Below are 23,928 nucleotides of genomic sequence, written 5' to 3'. Positions count from 1 at the left end.
TCTTGCTTATTTTTTCAAAGAACCAATGTGATTCCTGGTACATCTTTTGTTGTTAATTTCTATCAAGACACAATTGTGATCTGATATCATGCAAGAAAATATTTAGATCTTCTTAAATGTATGGAGGCAGGCTTTATGACCCAGTGTATGGTCTACTTTAGGGAAGGTTTCATGGGCTACTGAGAAGAATGTATAGTCTGTGGATTTGGGGTAGAATGTTCTGGAGATGTCCATTAGGTCTAATTGTTCTATGGTTTTGTTGAGCTCTCTCACTTCCCTGTTGATTTTCTATTTGGATGATCTATCTATTGCTGATAGTGGTGTATTAATGTCCCCAAATATAATGGTGTTGGTAGTTAATTCTGTTTTTTTGTCAAGTAGATTTTTTTTATAAATTGTGATGCCCCCATGTTTGGTTCATAAAGATGGTTGATTGTGATATCTTCTTGTTGGAACATTCTCTTGATATGTAGGAAGTGGCCTTCTTTGTCTTTTTTGATTACTTTGTTTGAAGTCTATTTTATCTGATATTAGTATAGCTATGCCTGCTTGTTTCTTATTCCCATTTGCTTGGAATATCATTTTCCACCCTTTCACCCTGAGGAGGTTTCTGTCTTTAGATGTGAGGAGGGTTTGTTAAGAACAGCAGATTGAGGAGTCTAATTTTCTGATCCACCTATTAGATTATGTCTCTTGATGGTTGAATTAAAGCCATTAATATTTAGGGTAATGACTGTGAGGTTTGATTTGATCCCTGGCATATAGTGATGGTTTATGTGTTTTGGTATTTTCTTGGACTTTGTATTTTTTGTGCCTTCTCTGAGTTTGGCTATTGTGATCTGCTTCTAGTAGGAACTTGAGGTTGATTATTTGATTTTTCTGTGTGGAGTATTTCCTGAAGTGCTCTCTTCAGATTTAGCTTTGTATACATATAGTTGTAAATCTGAGTTTTATAATGGAAAGTTTTTGTTTCACCATCTATTATGAGTGGTACTTTTGCTGGGTAGAGTAGTATGGTTTGAAAGTCATAGGTTCTTAGATTTTTGTGATGTTCCATTCCAGGCCCTACTGGTTTGCAGGGTTTCCATTGAGAAGTCTGAAGTAATTCTGATGGGGTTACCTTTAAATATAATGTGTTGTTCTTTCCTAGATGCTTTTAGGACTTTCTCTTTGGTATCGATGTTTAGAGTCTTAATGACAATATTTATTGGAAATTTTCTCCTTTTTTCCAGTCTGGAGATTTTCCAGTTTGGAGTTCTGTTAAATTCTTGTAACTTGATGGGCCTTTTTTGAGAGAGTGGGAAAGTTTTCTTTGATTATTTTATTAAATAATTTCTCCATGCCTTTGGTCAGAATTTCTCCTTCTGGTTTTCCCATGATCTGAATTTTGAGACATTTAAGGGTATCCACAGTTCCCTCATGTTCTGTTCACAAAATTTTTGAACTTACTGAAACTTTTGGACTCACAAACTGTTTCTTCTGTTTTGTCTTTCAGTTATGAGTTTCTATCCTCCACAGGCTGACTCTATTCTTGAGGGCTCCTATAGAGTTTTGGGCTTGTACAATTTGGTTTGCATTTTATATTACTTTTTATGTGTAGTTTCCACCCCCACTGTCAAATTCCCTTTCCACATTGTTTTCTAATTTTCTTGATGCTTCTTGGAATTCATCCTTGCATTTATCTGTCTTCATTGTACTTAGCCAGCTGATTATTGAGGTCCTTATTTTATTTATTTATTTATTTATTTTTGTTCTCCTTTGGATCATTTAACCATCTTTGGAACCCTTCCACCAGGTTCTTATTTATTATGTCTAGCCTAGTGAGGACAGCATTCATATGATTATTGGCCCTTTGCTTTTCTGCAAATTCTGCTATTTGCTTGGTCAGGGTTGCATAGCTTATATCTTCATATTGGAGTTCTGATCCTATTGTGTCTTCTATGCTTTGATTAGAGAAATGCATTGTGGGACTGGGTGATCTTATTGGATTTACTTGCATTTCATTTTTTCATTTTAATCCTTTTTTGTGTTGTGGTTTACCAGTTACTGTGTAGGAGGCTTATTTAATTTAGGAGGAAGCTAGAGTCTACCCTTAAAGTGTATTCAGTGGTTATTCCATTTCATGTTTGCTTCCACTAGGTTTCTGGTGGCAATTGTGCCTGCCTGCTCAGAGAGAAGGAGCCTGTGAGGCTATGGTTGGAGCCCAATAACCTGATGTATAGTCATGTTGTTCCATTATTTGTGGTATGGGAGTATGTGTTCAGGTGGCCCGAAGTGGACAGGGGTATAAGGGGAGATGAACACTGGGCTGGCATTCCTGAGCCTGTATGGGTGGAGGTAATATGGCCTGTCTGGGTCTGAGCAAGGGTGTGGGGTTGGCGGTGAGTGGGATATCTGTTCCTAAGCCTGGATATATGGGTAGAGCTACACTGGCCTGCCTGTGTCCAGGCATGGGGGTGGGGGGAGGGCAGCAAGTGTGAAGGCAATCCCAAGCCTAGAGGTGTGGGTATAGCTATGGTGGCTTGCTGGATTGGGGAAGTGCATGGAGATGGGTGGCAGTGAGGAGTGGGATGGTGTTCCTGAGCCTGTAGGCATGGGTAGCTTGGTTCTGGGCACTGGGTGGGGGGTTGGTGGTGAGCGGGATGGCGTTCATGCATGAGAATGCGAATGGCGGTGCACTGGAGCTCAAGGTGGCAGAGTTTGCGCCCTGTGCAGAGACATATGGAACAGCATTTGTGTGTGTTGGAGCATGGGACAGCATTGGTGTGCTGTGGCAAGTGGGATGTGGTTTGCACTAGTTGGGGTGAATGGGACAGTGTTCTCTTGTGGTGGTGTTACACTGGACTGGCTCCCCTTGACTTCAGTTAATGCAGGAGGAACCTGCGGCAGGGACTATGGCTAGGACAGCTGCTTGAGAGGATTGGTGGACTGGTTGACTACCCAAGAGTATGGGAATCAGCCATTTCCTTTATTTTGCCCCTCTATGCCCTTCCACTGCAGGTCTATTAGAGTCTGCTCTCCCCAAAAGACCCAGTGAACCCTTCCCTAGGAGGTGTAACATGGTTAGACAGATGCCATCTTCAAAGATACTTAATTTTAACTTTTATTATTTTAAAGATGCAAACATATTTTATAAGTTTTACAACCCTCATGAATAAGACGAACACTAGTGTTTATCAGTTGGTCTTGTAATTTTTCTTGTCTACTGGAAAATACTAAATATATACTTTTGTGTTATTTATTATTTTAGTTACAAAATAAAGGAATACTTATATCCATGAGTCAGTCTAGAAAGAGTTATAAGAGTATGAAACTAGAAGAGAGGATATGAGAGGATGAAGTCTTTCATTGAGTAATAAATCAACATTTATAAAACCTACTTGCTCCTAGATATTTGGGTTTTGTGGAAAATATAATTGTTTTTAATGTGAGAAAAGTAGAAGAAATGCTAAACATTCCCCTTAACTACACACTAATTTTGTATTTGCTATAAAATGGTATATTCAAACACAAATAATTACTTTTAGATAAGTCTACCAATTTGAAAATGTTGTCTAATTCATTTAAAACACAGCACATTCATATAAAATGGAGACAGCATGTGTGCTGTTTTCATCAAGGGGTATTTGTCAATGTAAATGAGATTACTCATGCAGTAAATGGTGAGATTATCAAAACTGAACGGGCTATTTCACTGGGGGACAATTAATAGTTCTGTGCTCTGTGCAGCATTAAAGTTAACTTTTAAAACAACACAGCTGAGAAATGCCACTTAAACAGACATCTGCTAATTCTTTTGCAAAGGACACCTTCTGTGCTTAGGTGTCATTCAGGATTTCTGAGGCTTCTCTATCCCTGTTGCTTCATGGAAATGGATCCCTATGTCTTCCAATTGTTAGTCTGTTTTGGAAACAATCACCTCGGGTCCTCCCTGGCATATCAGACACAAGTAGAATCTACTCTTAGATCAAGAGTTGTTCTTCTCTAAGGTATTATTTCATGATGTCAGTTCTCAGTTCATTATCTATCAGGGAAGTGGTAAAATCAAGAAGGCAAGAGGCTGAGGTTCAGCTGTACTGATAACTTTCACAAACAAGATAGTATTTTTACTGGGGAAAGCAGTGTTGTCTATGATCCTGGGAGTTCCTTATCAACAGCCTCATTATTCTTAGGAAATTCTCCAAGCCTCCATGTCTGATAATTAACTTACTGGTCTGAGTTCTGGTCAAGAATGGGGTACCAGCAGATGAATAAGCTCAATGTGGAAACCTGGACTTGAGGACAACTCTGGAAGGTCTGTGATTGTACAGGTGAGGATTTATGTGACAGGAATCCAAAATATGATCTGACCATCCAGTGGAATCCCTGCCAAATTCTAAAAAGATTTTTTTACAAGAAAATACAAGCCAACTCTTAGGTTTGTATGGAAATACAAAGTAGAAAATAGAAAGATTGATACTGAAGACCAACAACATCAAAAGACTCAAAAACTTCTAAAACCCACCAAGAGCACAGCAAAAGAAAGCAAATAAATTGATTTTGAGAAAATATACAATTTCTTCTCTCTAAAAAGAAACATCAAACAGACAACATCAAAAGTATAGAATGGAAGAAAATAGTGCAAAACACAGACATGATTTTAAAAAAATTACATCCAAATTGTACAAGGGAAACTTAAAACTCAATGACGGAAAAATGAACAATTTAATTATAAGTAAGAAAAAGTTTTAATAGACTCTGAGCCAAAAACACACAAATGGAAAATTACTATATGGTCAAATGTTCAATATCAATTCCCATTAATATTAAAACAAGCTGGGAGTCACAAGAATCTGAAGTCCGTGCTTGGGAAGGGATCCACCAGCCCCGCCAGGCCTCGTCTCCATCAGCCTTAGCAGATATATTGAGAAAGGACTCCCACACAGAAAGGAAAGAGAAAAAAAGAAATGAAGAAGGGTGTATCCAGAGAGCAACTCAGCACTAAATTCCAGGCAAGCTCCTGAATGGATCTCACCTTCAAGTCTTGGATAAAGACCATAGGAGAGATCCCTGGCTGATCCCATTGATAAACCCCAAGCAGTGAGTAATGCTGGGCCCCCAAGCTCATTAGACTTCCAAATTTCCTGTCATGGTGAGTACATGGTCCAGTAAGAGCTGGAGATCAGAGACAGGAAGCTGCCAAAGTAGAGTTGAATTTTCTACTCACAGCTCAGAATACCCTATCAGCCTCAGGGTTAGGTAGTGCCAGTATGGTGGCCTGCAATTCTAAAGTGACTGAAAGAAGAAAAAAAAAAAAGTTCAATATCCCTTGCAATCAGAGAAATGAAGATTAAAACAACTCAAGTCAGAATGTCATTCATCAAAAAAATCAAGTGAAACCAAATTCTGGCAGGCATATGGAGAAAGAAGAGCCCACATCTACTGCTGATGGGAATGCAAACTTGTCCAACCACTATGGAAATGAGTATGGAGACTCCTCAAAAAGCTGGAAATAACCTGCCATTTTATTCAGTTATACTATTCCTGAGCATATACCCTAAAGACTCTATATTTCAGAGATAATTGCTCAGCCATGTTTGTAGGTGCTGTATTCACAATAAATAGGATTTGTAATCATCCCAGATGTCCATCAACAGGTGAATGGGTAATGAAGATGTGGTACATATATACAATTGAATTATACTCAGCAGTAAGGAAATTAAATAAATAAATATACAGGAAAATGGATGGACTTGGGACATATCAAACTAAATTAACTCACCCACAGGCACAGAAAATCAAACCCCACATGTTCTTCCTCATGTGTGAATCCTAACCTGGAACAGATTTTGCAGGCATGCCTGACAGGCAAGTTGAAGTACAGATAATAGGGGCAAAGTTTTGGGGAAGGTCAAGGTATGATATGGGGAGATACACACAAAATTAAAGGCAACATGAATTATTATGAAAGAAGCCTTTCCCATGAACAGCAAACTAAAACATAAAATTCTCAATGGGAGTGTGGGCGTATCATCTGGGCAGAGGAACCCTGGAGAGGGTGGGAGGAAACCTAATCCCACAGTTCTGGAAGATGCCAGATCAGCTGCTGGGGTCAAACATTACCAATAGTATAAACAAGTAGTGGGTCCTGTAAACTACAAAATCAACCAACAAGTAATGAAGAATCCATTGGAGAAATAGTGATACATTAGATGTGGGGTAATAAACTCAGTGTGAGGGAATCCATGTGTAATACTGAGATTAGTATTAGCACCAAGTCAGAAGTCTATGACTTAAAAAGTTATAGAACTTAGAGGGAGGCTTCCACTGTTTATGGTTAGATGGAGAGGAGATATATATATATGCACACACACACACACACACACAAACTTCTAAGTTAATGTGTTTATTTTTCTGGATCAGTACTGTTTCCACTCTTAGAGAACCTTCTTTTTACCCATCAAAATCACAAGAATAGAAAGCCAACTGCCTATCACGGAATAAATGTTCTTTATCATATCTTCCAGGGCCTAGTAAACATTCCGAAGGAAGTGGTGAGTTAAATATGAGTAGTTCTCACACTGCTAGCCAAATAATCATACTAAGATAGATGGCAGTAGACAGTAAGGGAAAAAAAAATTTTTTTTAAGTGGAAAATAAGAGGATGATGATGTATAGTTCAATCCTAAGTAGACGTTTTACAGCCTGTCTGGCATAGAAAACATTTCAGAAGAGAGGGAAAAATAATGCAATAACCACAAATTGGAAAGGCTTACTTTGAGAGATTGCCAATATCACAGAATTAACTATTGCATTTATGATCCCATAGTGACTACTCATATCCCCCACCGAAGAGGTTCCTTATTTGTTGGGCTCCTTCTGGCTCAGGTAGTGCGAGGGAAGAATCAGGCCTGCTGGTTCCTCCCTACCGGTTGAGGGGATGATGAGCTTCGGACCTGGCCACCAGAGAAAAACCACACTGAGTCAGGAGTCCTTTCGAAGCAGGAACTCACTTTATTTTTACAGGAGGGTGTTTATATAATGTTGGGAAGGAAGGCGGAGACTTTAGGGTGGGGTGAGATGTAAGGGCCAATAGCATACCGTGACCTTTGAGATGATTGGTTGTAAGCGTGCATGGGGGGGGGGCAACTCTAACTTCCTGTGCAGAAGTGGCAGGCCAGCGGCCTTTCGGCCCCCTGCTGAGTTCTAAGTGCCCACAGGCAGGAATTCTAATTTCCTGTGTGGAAATAGCAGGCCAGAGGCCATTTGGCCCCCTGCTGAGTCATAGCTGGGTGAGGCAGTTAGGCTCTGGAAGTTCCACTAGGCCTCATGTCAGGGCCTCTCAAGGCCCAACACTTATTAAAATGGGTGTGGGAGAGAGGGAACAAAAGAGAATGACCCTGTGGGAATAAGACCAACTTGCTATATTTTTATATAGTAAAGTTTCCAGTAATCATTTTTCCTATGGAGGATTTGGCACTTGTTAATAGGAGGACTACAAAAAGGGACATGTTCACATAGCTCAAACTTTTTCCTGAGAGAAGCTAGACCTTCTTAAGCCAGTCACTCCCATATGCAAAGAACCTTGAACAGCCCAGGAGAGTTGGCAGCATCCTACATGATTTTCCCAGGGTTTCTTGTGTAACCAAGCATGGACTTTACAGAATTTAGTAGGAGAATATTCAGAGGGATGAGTCTCTGGAGACAGCTGCCATCTATGATTTCAACAGTCCTACTGTGTCCTCAAAACTAGAAAACCTAGAGAGAGCATGGTAAAGCCTATTGTGTGTTTGCTATTCCAGCTGATAGAGAATGTCTTCATTAGGTATTTTTGTCTTGTTTCATTTTGCACTGTACTGTTGTATCCCATAGTATACATGTTTCCTGGTCTATTGAGAATTACGGGAAACATGACCCTGTTTAAGAGTAATGACAAGAAATGCAGGGAATAAAAATAAAGAAAAAAGGGGGAAAGAAACTATTTATAACCCACCAAAATGATACTATATGGTGGTAACTATCAATCCCCAAAGTTACATGACAATATTTTACTTTACATAATCAAAAAGTGTTTTTAGGAGTCGGCCATCATTAACAAGTTAACACACTTAAAAAAAGAATAAAAACACCAAGTGAGAGCCTAGAAAATAATCACAAATTATATCAATTGTACCTATAATTTCAAGCAATCATTAGAATTAGAATATTATTGTCATATGAAGGCAGAGATGTTTCATGGATTTGTTACAGTGCAGGAAAATGGAAGCTCAAGGAGGAAGCATCAGGTTCAGTGCCTTAAAGTATCTTCTCAAAACATCAGATTCAACCATTTACGTAGATACTCCAAAAGAGGGAGAAGGGATCTTGCTGCATTTCAGCACATATTGTCTCAGCAGTAAAAGGGAAGATCTTCAGTTCTCTCTGAATCGCTTTATATCTCTTATGTCTTCTAGTTATGTCTTTGGTACAACTGAAGCTTTTAGTTATTATGGAATTTCTGGCAGTGAAAGCACTTTAGTTAAAATTACTTATTTACTTTACATATTCTTTGGAGAGAGGAGATATGAAGTAATAAAAGAGAATAAGAGAGAGAGTTTTGATTTTCATGCATTATAATCAGTAATGTTTGGGCATTGATAAATGATTCTACCCTGAATCAAGAAAACTCACTACAACTAACATTAATGTTATCTTTCTCTGTTCTAGCAAAGGTTTGCACCAAATTGCCTCACATATCTTATTATGCTGCTAAGACTAGTTTAATAAACAAAGTAACATTTATATAAGATTTTTGTTTTTTGACATTTTCATTCTTATACATGATATTTCAAATATAAGTACCTCACATTACCCTCCCTTATTCTGCTCAGTCAGATTGTACTCATTCTTGTCTATTGCAAATATCTATGCCTTGGAAGAGACTAACTTCCCCTCTCCAACAATATTTAACTGTCATTCATAAATATCATTTCATAAATGGTGATAGTGGTCACCAACAGCTATCCCTTATTTATAGCAAAATGATGACTAGATCCGTTTATGTAAGTAACTTTATTTCTTGTGAATTCATGAGTACAGTGGACTTTTCAAGTAATGATTGACTTCATGAGTGTTTTTCCTACCAATGACAAGGTCATCTGAATGGATAATTGGTGCCAAGAAGTGGGGTCATTTTTGTTTGGAGTCTAGCCATGTGGCTTTTGGTACTAGTTACCTAGAGGAATTTTGAAGAATATGAAACTTTTGACTGAAGATGCCTTTCAGGGTCAAAAGCAGAACTTTATGGGCCATTTTAGTGAGCATTTGAAAGACATAAACATAGAAAGAGAATTGTGGACTGTGTAGACTAGGCTTATCAGGTTTCAGATGGTAAAGAGGACTTTTCAGGACTGAGGGAGAACCAGATAATGTGATCTTACAGCTGCATTCTTCCTATGTCCTGAGAACTTTATCAGAGTTTAATTGAAAGTAATAGACTGGTCTTATACCACCTTTGTGTGCTGACAAGCAGGTACCCAACACACTATGCTACCTACCTCTGTGCTCCAGCAGGTACCCTACACCATATGCCTTGACACCCACTCCACCCCACAAACATCCACAGATCATTCTGGCCTTGACCACATCCTTTGATTCCTGGCAAGCTCCACACACCCAGCAGCCCTACACCAGCAAATTCTATGGACCTGGGTCTGACTACTCAGTGTTTCCCAGCAGCCCTCACCTCCCCATAGCCCCTCCCCTTCCAGTAACTATATGAGACATCACATCTTCCCCAGAGGGAAAGTATAGGAATATCTGGCAATAATCTGCCAGAGTGAACCTGTGAGTTCCCCAAAGCCTACTCTTTTGGGTACAGTAGGGTACAGGGTCAAGTGATGCTGCTCCTGAGCTCCACAGGCAAGGCATGGTTGTGATGCGGGACCAAAACCTCAGCTTTCGTGTCAGCCACCAGCACAGAGCTGTTGCACACTGGCAGCCTCCACAAACTGTGCATCCTTGGACACAGTGCCATCCTACCTCAATCTAGTTCAAACCCAGAACAGAAAACTCCCTGAGCATGCTACTAGGGAGAATACTTGTTTCCCCTTAATAAAATTAGATGTATACCATGAGATGGGGAGATATCAATGCAAATAAATAACTAAATAAAATGAAAGACAACAAACTGGGAAATCTTCACCAAGGTTGCCCATTCCACAATGGAAGTCTCAAATGAAAACATAGAAGGGACAATGGAAATAGAATCCCAAAATGAAAACACAATAAGCTATTTGACTCTGAGAAAGGGAATCACTGAACTGAAAGCAAATCATTAAAAATAAATGGATAAACAAAATGCCATGGAATCCTCAATTTCATCACTAGGCTTACTTAATTGAGGAAAAAAAGAGAGACCAAGAAAAAAGAGAGAGAAGGCACTCCAGGTGAGTGAGGGACTTGGCATATTTAGGACCTGTGTGCTCCAAGTCGGTGACAGGCCAGGTGGGTTTGGGGACTGTGTGCTCCAAACAGGTTTGGAGGGGCAGTGTGTCTGAGGCCTGTGCACTCTGGGCTGATGAGAGTGTGGAGTGTTTGGGGCCTGTGCCCTCCTAGCAGGTGAGGAGTGTGGCATGGTTGGGGCCTGTGCTTTCAGGGTGCCAGTATATTTGAGGCTTCTGCAGTTCCATATGGTGATGGGCATAGTGTATTTGGGCCTATGGACTCAGAGCAAGTTAGGGGAGCTGTGTATTTGGGGCCAGTGCATCAAACCTATGCCTACAGTTCCCCAGTGGGTCCTCCTACCCACCAAAGTGATCCTGCCTCAGCAAATCCTGTGTGCCTCAGCCACCTGCTCTGATCCTGCCAAGCCATGCTGCTGGCTGTGTCCTCTTACCAATGGCCCTACACCAGCTAACTCTGCTAACTTAATCTCCAAACTAGTCCATGGAGCCTAGTGTCCCACACCATTTTTCCACTACTAATACACCCACTGCTAGTATCTCCCTACCTGTGCACCTGAAAGGCCCAAGAATTCAGAAGCTCAGAAATACTATCACGCTCCAAGGGGAGCTTAAGCGGGCTCCCTGCATACCTCAAACTCCAGGCTTTACTCTCTGTTGGAAGCAAGTAAAGAATCCCTCTTCTCATTATATCAGAGCCCACTCCTAATATAAAACTAGGTAAAAGGGCATGAGATAGCCCTCAAGGATGGGAAATGAGTAATGAAGTGAACCACTTATTTGGTTTCTGTAAATAGCCTGCACCATAAGCCTTAATAGCCCACACTGTAAGCCTTAGTAGCCTACACTGTAAGCCTTAGTAACTCGCACCATAGGCTGTAGCAGCCTGCCTCAGACCACCAAGGTCATAGGAGGCTGATACCATACTCTGTTACCCCCACCTAAGGAATTGCACAAGTGCTGACCTCCAAGGTCACAGGAGACTGATACCACACTCTGCTACTCCCACCCAAGGACCTGCGCAAACGCTGACCACCAAGGTCATAGTCATAAGAGAGTGATTGGTCCATGAGGGGCTTGAGCAAAGTAAACTAATTGGCTTAGAAACTGTGGGGTGGCACAAACTGACTGGCTAACACCCTGCAGGGGCTCCTGATATTAAATAATGATTGGTCTAATACACAGGCTTTGTTAGAAACCCTATAAAAACTACCCCATTCCTGCATTCAGGGCTCTGCAGTCCTCTACCCCTGTGCGGTGTACGACTGTGGGCCCCAGCGCGCTTGGAATAAAATCCTCTTGCAGTTTGGATCAAGACCGCTTCTCGTGAGTGAGTGATTTGGGGTGTCGCCTTATTCGGGCAGAGCGTGGGGACCCCCTGCGGGGGTTTTTTCCTACACACCCTTTGGACTTTGATCCTGCACCAGAATGGGAACACTGGAATATCTGACAACCACCCACCAGGGATTACCAGTGAGTCCCCAACAACCTGCTTAGCTAGGTACAGTAGGTGGGCAGGACCAAGTTCTGGGGACTCTGAGCCCAACAGGCAATGAACAAATGTAATCTGATCAAGGGCTGAAAAGATTCCATACCTGCAATCACAGCTCTCATATCAGCCACCAGTCTAAAGCTGCAGGCATATTTTACAACTCCACATTTGTGTATGCAAATGGCATCCCACTCTAATCCATTTCAAACCCAAAATAGAACACACACTGAAGATGCCACAAGGGGGCAGGGACTTGATTCAACCTGATAAAACAGAATTTTAATCCAAAATGGGTAGATCCCAACACAAGAAAAATAACACGAGAGAATAAACAGAGATATTTCCAACAAGGTTGCCTACATCTAAAATGGAAGTCTGCAATAAAATCACAGAGGAGAAAACAGAATTTGAATCTCCCAATGAAATCACAGTAAGCTTATTTACCCTGACAAAGAAAATTGTGTAACTGGAAACAGATTATCATAAAACCCACAATCACATAAATAAAATTAAGTGGAAACATCTCTTACAGCACAGAGCTTTCATCACTAGGCTTAACTTAATGGAGGATATCCTGAGAGACCTCAAAAGAGAGATAAATAATTTGAAGGTAAGTCAGCAAATAGGAGATCCCAGTAAACAGCTGATTAAGCCCTACTGAAGACATAATTAGAGGCAAGGCTGAATTCTAAGAAGTGATGGATACAATACAGAAAAATGCAACAGCCAACAAAAATCAAATAAAGTTTGTAAAACCTTCCCTAGATATGCTCACTAACAGAGTTAATTATGGAGGATTTGGAAGACAAGACAGAAGAAATTGATTAGAACTCCAAACTCTTTCATAATTTAAAAAAATCATACAAACAGAATAGGAGAGAGTTGTGAGATAACTTAAAACAACCATCAAGATCATGGGCATACCAGAATGGGAATAAATTAAGGCCAAAAGAATGGAGAACAAATTCAACAAAATTACTGAAGAAAAATTTCCCACCCTCTCAAAAGAGATGCCCATTCAGATACAAGAAGTTCACAGAACACCAAACATACTTGACTAAAGAAGGAACTCTCCAAGGCACAACAGTTAAAACCCCAAACAATGAAAACAAACAGAGTTATAAAAACATCAAGAGAGAAACAACTCATTATATACAATGGCAATCTCACCAGATTTACTTCAGATTATTCAATGGAGACCCTGAAAACAAGAAGGGGTTGGTATGTAACACTTCAAAATCTAAAAATCTGTGGCTTACAACTCAAACTACTTTACTCATACTACTGAAATTATGCATCATAATAGATGGTGAAAGGAAATATTCCATGATAAAAACCATCTCTAAGACTATATGAACACAAGGCCAATATACAGAGAATGCTTCAGGGAATACAGAAGAGAAAACAGCCAGCCTCAACAGCATACAAGAGGAAGACCCCATACACACACACACACACACACACAGAGCAGGCACAAAAACTTTCAAAGCCAAGAAAGCACCAAAATCCCTAAAGCCTCCAACATGACAGGGTTTAAATAGAATGACAGAGTTATAACGTTAAATATTCACATCAAAAGACACAAATTAACAAAGTGGATCAGAAAAATGGACCCTTCTATCTGCTGTCTTCAAGAAGCCCACCTAGCCACTAAGGATAGATACCCCATAAGAGTGAAAGGATGGAAAATGATTTGCCCAGAAAAAAAAGAAGAAGAAGAAATAAGTATTAGAAGTTGTAGCCCATGAGCTGTAGAGATAGCTTAACAGTTAAGGTGTTTTTCTGCAAAGTCTAAGGGCACAGGTTTGATTACCCAGTATTTACATAAGGCAGATGCTCAGTATGGGGCATGCCTTTGGAGTTAGTTTGCAGTAGCTACAAGTCTTGGCAGACCCTTTCTTTCTTTCTTCCCTCCTTCTTTATACCCTTCCTTCCTTCCTCCCTCCCTCCTTTTTTTCCCCTTCTTTCTTTCTTCCTTCCTTCCTTCCTTCCTTCCTTTCTTTCTTTCTTTCTTTCTTTCTTTCTTTCTTTCTTTCTTTCTTTCTTTCGCTCTTTCTTTCTATAATCTATCTGACTATCTATCCATCTATCTATCTATCTATCTCCACCTATCTGCCTCTCTCTTTCTCAAAGGAATAAATAAAATATTTTTTTTTAAAAATAAGTCCTAGACCAAACTTTAAGACAGGAGAAATATATAAAAGGGATACAATTTGGAAAGAAAGAAACAAAACTAGTCTTATTTTCAGATGACATGATCCTATACATAAATAACCTGGAAGATTCTATCATAAAACTTCTAAAGGTGATAAATTCTTTCAACAAAAAAGCAGGATACAAAATCAACACACAAAAATCAGTAGCTGTCCTATATGCAAAACACAAATGCACAGAAAAAGAAGTCAGCAAGGCTGTACCTTTTTAAAATAGCCACAAAAAAATAATGCAACACCTTGGAATAACATTAACCAGGAAGTGAAAGACCTCAATATAACACCTGAAACTCTAAAAGTACTGAATAAAAATTAGGGGGAATTCTATACAATATAGATGTGGGGAAAGACTTCCTAGCAGCCCAGGCAATTAAACAATCACACAAGCAGTGGGATTTCATGAATGCTGTAGTACAGACAAACATGTACTCAGAGCCTTAGACTACCCACAGAATGGGATAAGTTCTTTGCCAGTTATAGCACTGACAGACACCTAATATTTAGAACAAAGACCTCAAAAAAAAAAAAACTAAGTTATAAAAAAAAAAATCAAACAATACACTCATTATACAGGACAGACAACTGAACAGGACATTCTCAAAGGAAGAAATACAAATGGCTAATACTCACCAAAAAATTGTTCAACATCCCTAGCCATCTGGGAAATTAATAATAATAACTATGAGCTTCTACCTTAGTCCAGAAAGCATGGCAATCATTAACAAATCAAATGAAAATAAATGTTGTTGAGGATGTGGGAAAACAGGAACCCTCATTCATGACTGGTGGGAATGCAACTTCATACAACCAGTATGGATATCAATATGAAGACTCCTGGAAAAGATGACAATAGAGCTACCAACTCTACCAATGACCCAGCCATTCCTCTATTATGTATCTAACCTAAAGACCTCACACTTCACTGCAGGGATACTTACTTAAACATGTTTGTAGCTATTCAGCTCACAGTACTTAAGAACTGGAACTAACCTAGATTCCCATTGTTGGAAGAGTCAGATTAACTTAATCCACCACATAAATAAACTTAAACACAAGAGCCACATTATCATTTACATAGATGCAGAGAAGGACTTTGACAAAATAAAACATCATTTTATGATTGAAACCCTGGAAAGACTAGGCATGGAAGGTTTATATCTCAACACAATAAAGGCTATATACGAAGCACCTAAATAAAGAAGTTCCCATTAAGATGAGGACTAAGATAGGAGTGCCCACTCTCACCACTGTGGCTCAACAGCACTATAATTCCTAGCCTATGCAATGAAAGGGATGTAAAATCAAAAGCCCTGTTTGCAGATAACATGATCCTATACACAACTGACCCAAAGGACTACCACACACTTCTAAAGATGCTAAATTCCTTCAGCGAAGTGGATGAATATAAAATCAACACACAATAATCAGTGGTCCTCCTATATGCAAAGGACGAATATACAGAGAAAGAAATAAGTCAAGCTGTTCCATTTTCAATAGCCACAAAATGTCAAATACCTTGGAATAACACTAACCAAGAATGTGAAAGACCTACGTAATGAAAGCACAAAAACAATCAAGAAATAAACTGAGGAGGGCATGAGAGGATGGAAAAACCTCCCATGTCCCTGAATAAGGTAGAATTAATACTACAAAAATGGTAGTTCTACCAAAAGCAATATACAGATTCAGTGTAATAACAATAACAATTCCAGCATGATTCTTCAGTGACAGAAAAAATAATGTAAAATTTCATGTGGAATGACAGAAGGCCTTGGATATACAAAAGAAACACCTCTGGTCAGAGCAGAAGGGAGAAGGGTGGGTCTCACAGAGCGGGAGTTCTCCCCCTTCCCCTCCACCTCTACCTCCACCTTCACTTCCTCTTTCTCCTGCTGTGGCTTCTGCTTGGGCTTCCGCAGCTCTCGGGTTCCCCCAGCCTTAGGCCTCCTGATGCCCTTGGGCTACCTAAGGAACCTCATGGACCACCTCTAGTGAGCAGTCCTTCCTAGATCCCCATGAGAGACCGGCTGGCAGAGTGCAGTCTTCTTAAACCTCTGGTCAACACACTGGTAGATGCTTGTAAATAATAAAGCCAGAACTCCTTGTATTTACATCAGGTCATCATGGTAGGTAGCAGCTAGTGGGCAAGTCTGCTCTGACCATGCATTTCATGCATGACAAGTTTGTGGAGGATTTTGAGCCCACCAAAGCAGACAGCTGCAGGAAGAGGGTCGTGCTGGATGGGGAGGAGTTGCAAATCAGTATCTTGAATACAGCTGGGCAGAAGGACTGTTCTGAATTTAGAAACAACTACTTTAGAAGTGGGGAGGGCTTCCTCTGCATCTGAAATTTCTCTGCATTCTCCATCACAGAAATGGAATTCTTTACAGCCACAGCAGACTTCAGGTTTTAAGAGTAAAAGCAGATTTTAAGAGTAAAAGAAGCCGGGTGTGGTGGCGCACACCTTTAATCCCAGCACTTGGGAGGCAGAGGTAGGAGGATCGCTGTGAGTTCAAGGCCACCCTGAGACTACATAGTGAATTCCAGGTCAGCCTGAGCTAGAGTGAGACCCTACCTCAAAACAAACAAACACACACACAAAAAAAAAGTAAAAGAAGAGAAGAATGTACCATTTCTACTGGTTGGTAACAAGTCAGCTTTAGAAGATAAAAGGTAGGTTTCTATAGAAGAGGTGAAAGCCAGAGCTGACCAGTAGAATGTTAACTATGTGGAAATATCTGTTAAAACAAGAGCCAAAGTTGATGAGGTATTTTTTTAATTTAATGAGGGAACTTTGAACCAGAAAGATGGAACACAGCAAAGAAAAGAATAGAAAAAAGAAGAGGGAAAGCTTATCCAAGAGAATCAGAAAAATGCTGCATTGTATAATTAAAACATAACTCCTTTGTTACCTTGACATACTAATGAATATAATTTATAAATGTTACCATTGAAGACTCAGTGACTAAAGTTTCTTTAGCACTTTGGAAATTGTTATGTATCACTAAAAGCATGAATTGGAACTGCACTGAAAATCAAATTCACTTAAAAAGAAATTAATTTTGCTTCACCAATAAGTGAATTCAGTTTATTTCATAACAGTCCTGAATATAGCACGTGAGCTAGTGTTTCTTTGGAAATTCCTTCCTGTTAAATTTTAAAATTCCTTCCTTCTGTTAAATCAGAGGTGAGATGGGGTAGGGGGTCTCCGAGGACAGGCCACTTCCTCTGGTGTCTGTTATGAAGCTTAAATTTTATACCATTTGAAAATGGCTTAGTATTCTACTACCTTGAAAGATGACAATTGTGAAGATGGTAAGCCGTACCACTTCTTAAACCATCACTATGCAAAATATTGAAGAATTTACTGGCATAGTTGTTGCATATAGTAAGAAACTGACAGTCATCCTTTTTTGAAACTGCATAGTTACCTGGTGATTATGGGGTATAGTTAACGTCTTCTAGATTCTTGAGAAATCGCTGTGTCTGCTAATAGTCTGTCCAAATTGAAACATATGTGCCATACTCTGGTTCTTAAAAATAAAGTTCCAGAGCTCCATCACTGATTTTAATAAACTATGAAGTAGATTAAAAAGAGAGTTAGCATATATGTGTCACACAAATTTAAACTATGAGGATTTAGCACTATTATGTTTGAGTGAACCCTCTTTCCTTCCAGGATGCTGGTCCCTGGTAATCTCTTCCTACCAGTGCTGAGCATATTGGTGTTGAGGTTGCCATCTCCTGGGAGTGTACAGCACAGACTGTCAGCAGTGCTAACATACTTGGGAGATGCTTGTGCTTTGATACCTGTCACTTCATCAGGTGACAGTCAGATTTATGGTGTCATTAGGAGACTTCATAGTCGGATTATGTTTATAATGAACAATTCTGGACCTATGTTTTCTAAAGTTAGAATGAAGCAGTTAAACTTGGCATATAATGCAGAAAACACTGGCACATGCCACCCACACACTGAAAGGATTCATGCATGCTGTTTAGAATGTAATTTCAGTGGGATAAACAAGTGTCAGAGTTTTTTTTTTTTTTCCTCTGTGGAGCTAAGACAGTTGATTCATTAGTTCTTCTTTCTTGTTACAGAGTCCTAATTTCAAAAGGTCAGAAGATGTGTTCCAGCATTACAGGTAAAAAGTATGTATGTAAAGTTACCAAACATGGGCCTCTAGTAACTACTATTCTATCCAGCTTTTCATAAATCCTTGTCCTTAAAGAGATTGACTTCATATCTTTACAGGTTATTCTATGAGCAGAATTAAAGTTCCCAGTGTGACCCTGGCCAGCAGGCCCAGCAACTTCCATATGTACTCATTACAGTCATATTGAGTCAGAGGGCCTAACCGCTAACATTGTGGCTTTGCCTTGACACCTTTCTTCTCCTGGGTATCACGGTGTTATGAAGCCAACTGACAAAGATGCATTAATGTCTTAGGCTGATGCCATGACCCAATTCCTTTATTTGCAATTTGAGCCATTTAAAAACCAATAAACGTCCTTAAAACAAAACAAAACAAACAAACAAAAACCCTCTGGGGGTATCACCATACCCAATCAAAAGCTATGCTGCAAAGCCATAGTAACAAAAACAGAACTGTATTGGCATAAAAATGATATATAGACCAATGGAACAGAATTGAAGACCCAGCCCTTAGTACAAGTAAGAGCTATATGATCTTAATTCAAGTAATAGCTACAGGAGATCTGTCAATAATGTACACTGGAGAAAAGACAGAACTTTTTAACAAATGGTGTTGGACAAATTGGATAACCACATGTAGAAAAATGAAACTAGATCCACTCTACTCACTGTACACAGAAATCAACTCCAAATGGACTGAAGCCCTCAATATAAGACCTGAAAGTCTTAAATGAGTGGAAGAAAAAGGAGGGGGTACTCTTCCTTATATAGAAGTGAAAAACATCTTCCTTAATAACACTCCAGTAGCCCAAGAAATTAAACAATCACTTAATCAGTGGGATCTCCTAAAGCTCAAAAGCTTTAGTACATGTATATCACAGAGCCAACTGTCTACCCACAGAATGGAAGAAAATCTTTGCCAGCTATATCCCTGTCAGAGACCTAATGCCTAATACCTAGAATCTACAAAGAACTCAAAAAACTATGAAATTTAAAAAAATATCAAACAATTTACTCAAAACATTGGGGCAGAGAACTAAATAGGGAATGCTCAAAGGAAGAAATACATATGTCTAATACCTAAGAAAAGAAAATGTTCCTCATTCATAACTGTCACGAAATGCAAATAAAAACAACTATTAGATTCTACCTTAGTCCATTCAGGATGGCAATCACTAACCAATCAAACAGCAAGAGTTACAGAAATAGCTTAGTGGTTATAGAACTTGCCTGTGAAGCCTAAGGACCCAGATTTGATTCCCAAGGACCTACACAAGCAAGATGCACATGGAGGCATGGGCATCTGGAGTTAACTTGTAGTGGCTGGAGGTCCTGTTGCACCTATTCTCTCTCTCTCTCTCATAAGTAATACTAAGTATTAATTAATTAATAATCAAACAGCAATATCAGTTGGCAAGGATATAGGGAAAGGGGAACCCTCACTCACTGCTAGTGGGAGTGCAAACTTGTACAACCACTATATAAATAACGATGGAGACTCTTGAAAAAGATGAAACTTCAGTTACCAAATGATTCAGCTATTCTTCTACTGGGAATCTACCCTAAAGCTCCATGCTTCACTGCAGAAATATTTGCTCAACAATGCTTATAGCTGCTCAATTCACAATACCTAAGAACTGGAATCAACCCACATGTCCATGGTTTGACATATAGATAATGAAGCTGTGGTACATTTATACAATGGGATTCTACTCAGCAGTAAGGAAAAATGATAACAATAAAATGTGTACAAAAACAGGTGGACTTGGCACAAATCATACTAATCCAACTCACATAAGCATAGAAAGACACATGTCACATGCTCTCTCTTATCTGTGGTTTCTAACATGTAACAGAGTGAGTTGCAGACATTCCTGATAGGCAACTGCAGGGACAGATAATAGTGATAGAAGGGTTTGGGAGGGCAATGTGGATTGAAGGAAAAATAGGGAGCACTAAATTGAAAGTGAATTTGTACAATAGAAACATTATTCCTGGATAATGGACTAAAAAAGATATAACCCTCAATAAAACATGAGGGATATCATCTGTTAAGAATGGCGCTAACAGGATGGGATGAAGACTAACCCTAAAACATTTGGTTGTGGATTTTAATTTCCCTTATTATTATTTGTTACAACCTACATTGATATATTGGTCAGAGACCTACAATGTCCCCAAAACAAGACAGGCTTCCTTCAAAACACTTGATTAGCCCTGCCCCCACACCTTGGGGTAAAAGGTAAGACCTTACTTTTGAAGTCACACATACTTTTGACATGGAACATGGAGAGATCTAGCTGGAATGTGGAAGGAAGTCAGTTCCCAGATGGCTAGTCCATATAGTGCTGATAAGTGCTACATGAACAGCTGGGAGAAAATGACCAACAATGATGTGAGGAAGCAGGGGACACTGCTATATAAAAACAATGAGCCTGACAAGATATGCACACCTATGTAGTGGTGGCTCCCAGTAATCAATGGCTTTTTGATTGGCTAAGAGATCTACTCACTAGAAAGGAACCCATAAGTGGAACTAGGAACCAAGTCAGAATCCTATGGAGACATAAGATTATGGACTCCAACAAGAAGCTCTTACTACTGTTTTTTTTTTTTTTTTGCCAAAAGTGAGGATACACCCATCATACTTCAATGGTTATCCCCTTTGACCTATGCTGATCACACTGTCCATTGGAGAATCTTTTTCTTTTTCAGAAGGTAGTGAGAATGGAGGGCAACCAAAATCTATCAACAATTCAAGAAAAGATAGCTCACTCCCAGGCAGGAGATGAACCACCACTCACACATCCACTAGGGCCAGGTGAAACTAGAGAGGCATTGGCAATATGAGTGAGAGTTCTGCTTCCATGTGAGCCTGACAACCTGTGCCAGGGTGATGGAGACAGACAGTGAGGACACTCAAAATGCACCAAAGCAGAAATACAGAAGCTGCTGAGAGCTCAACACTAAAGTAGACTTAAAACATACCCCACCATGGCTCCAGGAATTTGGCATTAGAGGGGGGGCAGAAAGATTGCAAGAGACACAGAGTGGGAGGGAATATCCACAGGCATTGCCCCCCCAAGACACACACACAATGACTGCTCTCACAACTCATAACCCACAACCCCATGGTGAACACCAGCAATCCCACTGAAGAGGGCCCTCAGTTAAAAGGGAACAGGGAGGAGGGATATATTGGTGCCAACACAAGATGTGCCCATACAAAGTTTCTACTTCACATAAAAATAAAATAAAAAGAAAGAAATAGACTAGTTTGCTTGGCAACAGAAATGAAAAAAGGTTTGGCTCCCAGGCACAAAGACTGCAGCCTTCAGCTGTGATTATTGAAAACATGGCCACAATTGAGGATCAATCAGTTGTTCTAAACTGGTACAATAAGTGTGCTAATTCTGAAATGATTGAACTAAATGAAGGATGCTTAAGGACTTTACTGTTCCTCAAGGTTTTATTTCTCCCCACCCATATATGACAATGTTGCTTATCTGTTACTTGTTTTGGAAGCATCAAAATGCAAAAAATAGGATTTTGGAAATGGCCAGTGCATCATGACATAGAGCTGTGAAGATGAACCATGGGTTTCATGAACACCCTAGGATTTTGCAGATGCCAGAACTGGGGGATGATCAACAATTGAAGCTTCTCATTCTGAATTAGATAGATTTTGCCTGGAAAACAAGTAGTGTGTGTTCATGCGTAGTGTGTATTTTACTGATTGAATCCTTCAGTGTATTTTAAAATATGATTTTCTTCTCTGCTGGCTAGATTTCATTATACCAGAAGGTGATATGCAAGCTTCTAGGGCAGAAAAGTTATAAGCAATCCTGTCCAGCTGTATATCCTGTACATGGACTTCACAATGGACTTGCAAGACAAGGTGGGTCTACTGGCTCAATAGTAGCAGGTGAGTTATTTGAATAACTGATTACTCTGTGATTGTAATTGCCGCTGAGTCCACAGGAGCTCAGCACTGTAAATCTAACCAAAAGTCTGGTCCTAGGCACTGGGGTCAGGGGGCTGGAGATATGTTAATCAGATAGCATTTGTAAAAACCTTCTAAGTATCTATACTTTACCATAAATAGGTGCTCCTCACAGCCTAGAACATAGAAGTCTCTTTATGCAAAGCATAGAGGTGAATACAGAGATGCTTAGAAGGTAAAGTTACCAAGAATAAGCAATTAGACTGTGGGCAGTCCTAAACATGACAACTGAAGAACACCTCCTGGAAGGGGGCATTGGAAATAATATAAGACTACGGGAAGTGGGACTTCAGAACAATGTCATATGGTTATAACACACATGAAAACACACCAGATGTACTTTGCTGCCCATGATTGAGCCTGCTAACATTTTATCACAGATGAGGGAGGAATCCAAGATACCTCACACTTACCAGCGTAAATAGTAAAAACTGATTATTGCTGGGAAAGAGGGAGTCCTGTCCTGTAGTGGGGTGTTTGCGGAGGATTGCCCACTGCAAACCCAATTTAAATCAGTGGGTCCCAAAAGTCAATAAATAAACAAGGAATGGAAGAAAGTAGGATGAGGATTTAATGGGAAGAAGAAAAGTTTAAGTGGAAGAGGAAGAAGGAAAAGAGAGGGCAACTGGAAGGGAGGTCTAGGTCCAAAATGTTTTGTATTCATTATAAAAATTTCAAAAATTAATAAGTTAAAATACATTTTGGACTTAAGTATTTTGATGTTTGTACTGACCCTGCGCTTCTCTGTTCATTTAGAGAAAAATTACCCTCTTATGTAAGAAATAGTGTAGATCACCTTAAATTCTTCAAGCAAATTCAAATACTGTGAATAAAACTTGCTCATAATTTTATAGCTATGTTGCATGGAACTCAAGATGACCCATACTAGTATCTTCTAAGCACACAGAAGTGCAGAATCTCAGCTTTTGGGCTAGTCTTTAGAACCTAGGTCTGTCCTGTCACAAACCACATATGCACACAGATGTGTTAGCTCATGATTCCAGCCCTACCTAATAGTCCCCAAATGCAAAAGAATACCACTAAGGAAACTTTATCATTACTCAGATTCATCTAACAATGTTTTCAAAAGTCATCTAGGCATTTTGAATTACTTAGTCATGCTGTCTAATAATTTCAGTTCTGGCCTCTAAATGTCATTCAGCAGATCTGCTCAGAAAATCAAAATTAAGTATATTAAATTATAAGGACTTGTTCCATTCATTGCTTTTCTTCCAACCCACACAGCTTTATTTTTAGATGAATAATTACATCCTTTGTACTGAGAACAAATTAATAACTGCTTGCATTTAGCAATTCCATTTTCACCACCACAAAGGCTCATGTACACAGGCAGAGTAGAATATTGCAGTGACAATTTGTTAAAATTTAGCTGGTCTTGTGGAAATAAAAAAAAAAAATCTTCATTTCAAGGGCAGCTGCTGTTAAATGAGGACATTTGTGTTACTAGGCAAATATTAAATTAGATGAGTTTGCAGAAGCCATAAACATGTTATTCCAGAGTCCTACAAGAAGATAATAGAAGTAATAACAAATAGGCTTTGAAACACATTTTAATTAGATAAACTGTTCTACACAGAAAACCTGACACAGCACTAGCTATTGGGCCAGGAAGCTGGTTAAAC

The 23,928-nt window shown here is 39.5% G+C and overlaps 1 pseudogene; it reads left to right on the top strand.

Annotated features, from left to right (window-relative positions):
• The first annotated feature begins 2,642 nt into the window (after positions 1-2,642).
• On the top strand, positions 2,643-17,026 carry LOC101594580 (annotated as a pseudogene).
• The last annotated feature ends 6,902 nt before the right edge of the window (positions 17,027-23,928 follow it).

The sequence above is a fragment of the Jaculus jaculus genome, chromosome 6 (assembly GCF_020740685.1).
Source record: "Jaculus jaculus isolate mJacJac1 chromosome 6, mJacJac1.mat.Y.cur, whole genome shotgun sequence".
NCBI classification, from domain to species: domain Eukaryota; kingdom Metazoa; phylum Chordata; class Mammalia; order Rodentia; family Dipodidae; genus Jaculus; species Jaculus jaculus.
Note: the sequence above shows the minus strand (reverse complement) of the source record. Positions and strands in the feature narration are given on the sequence as shown.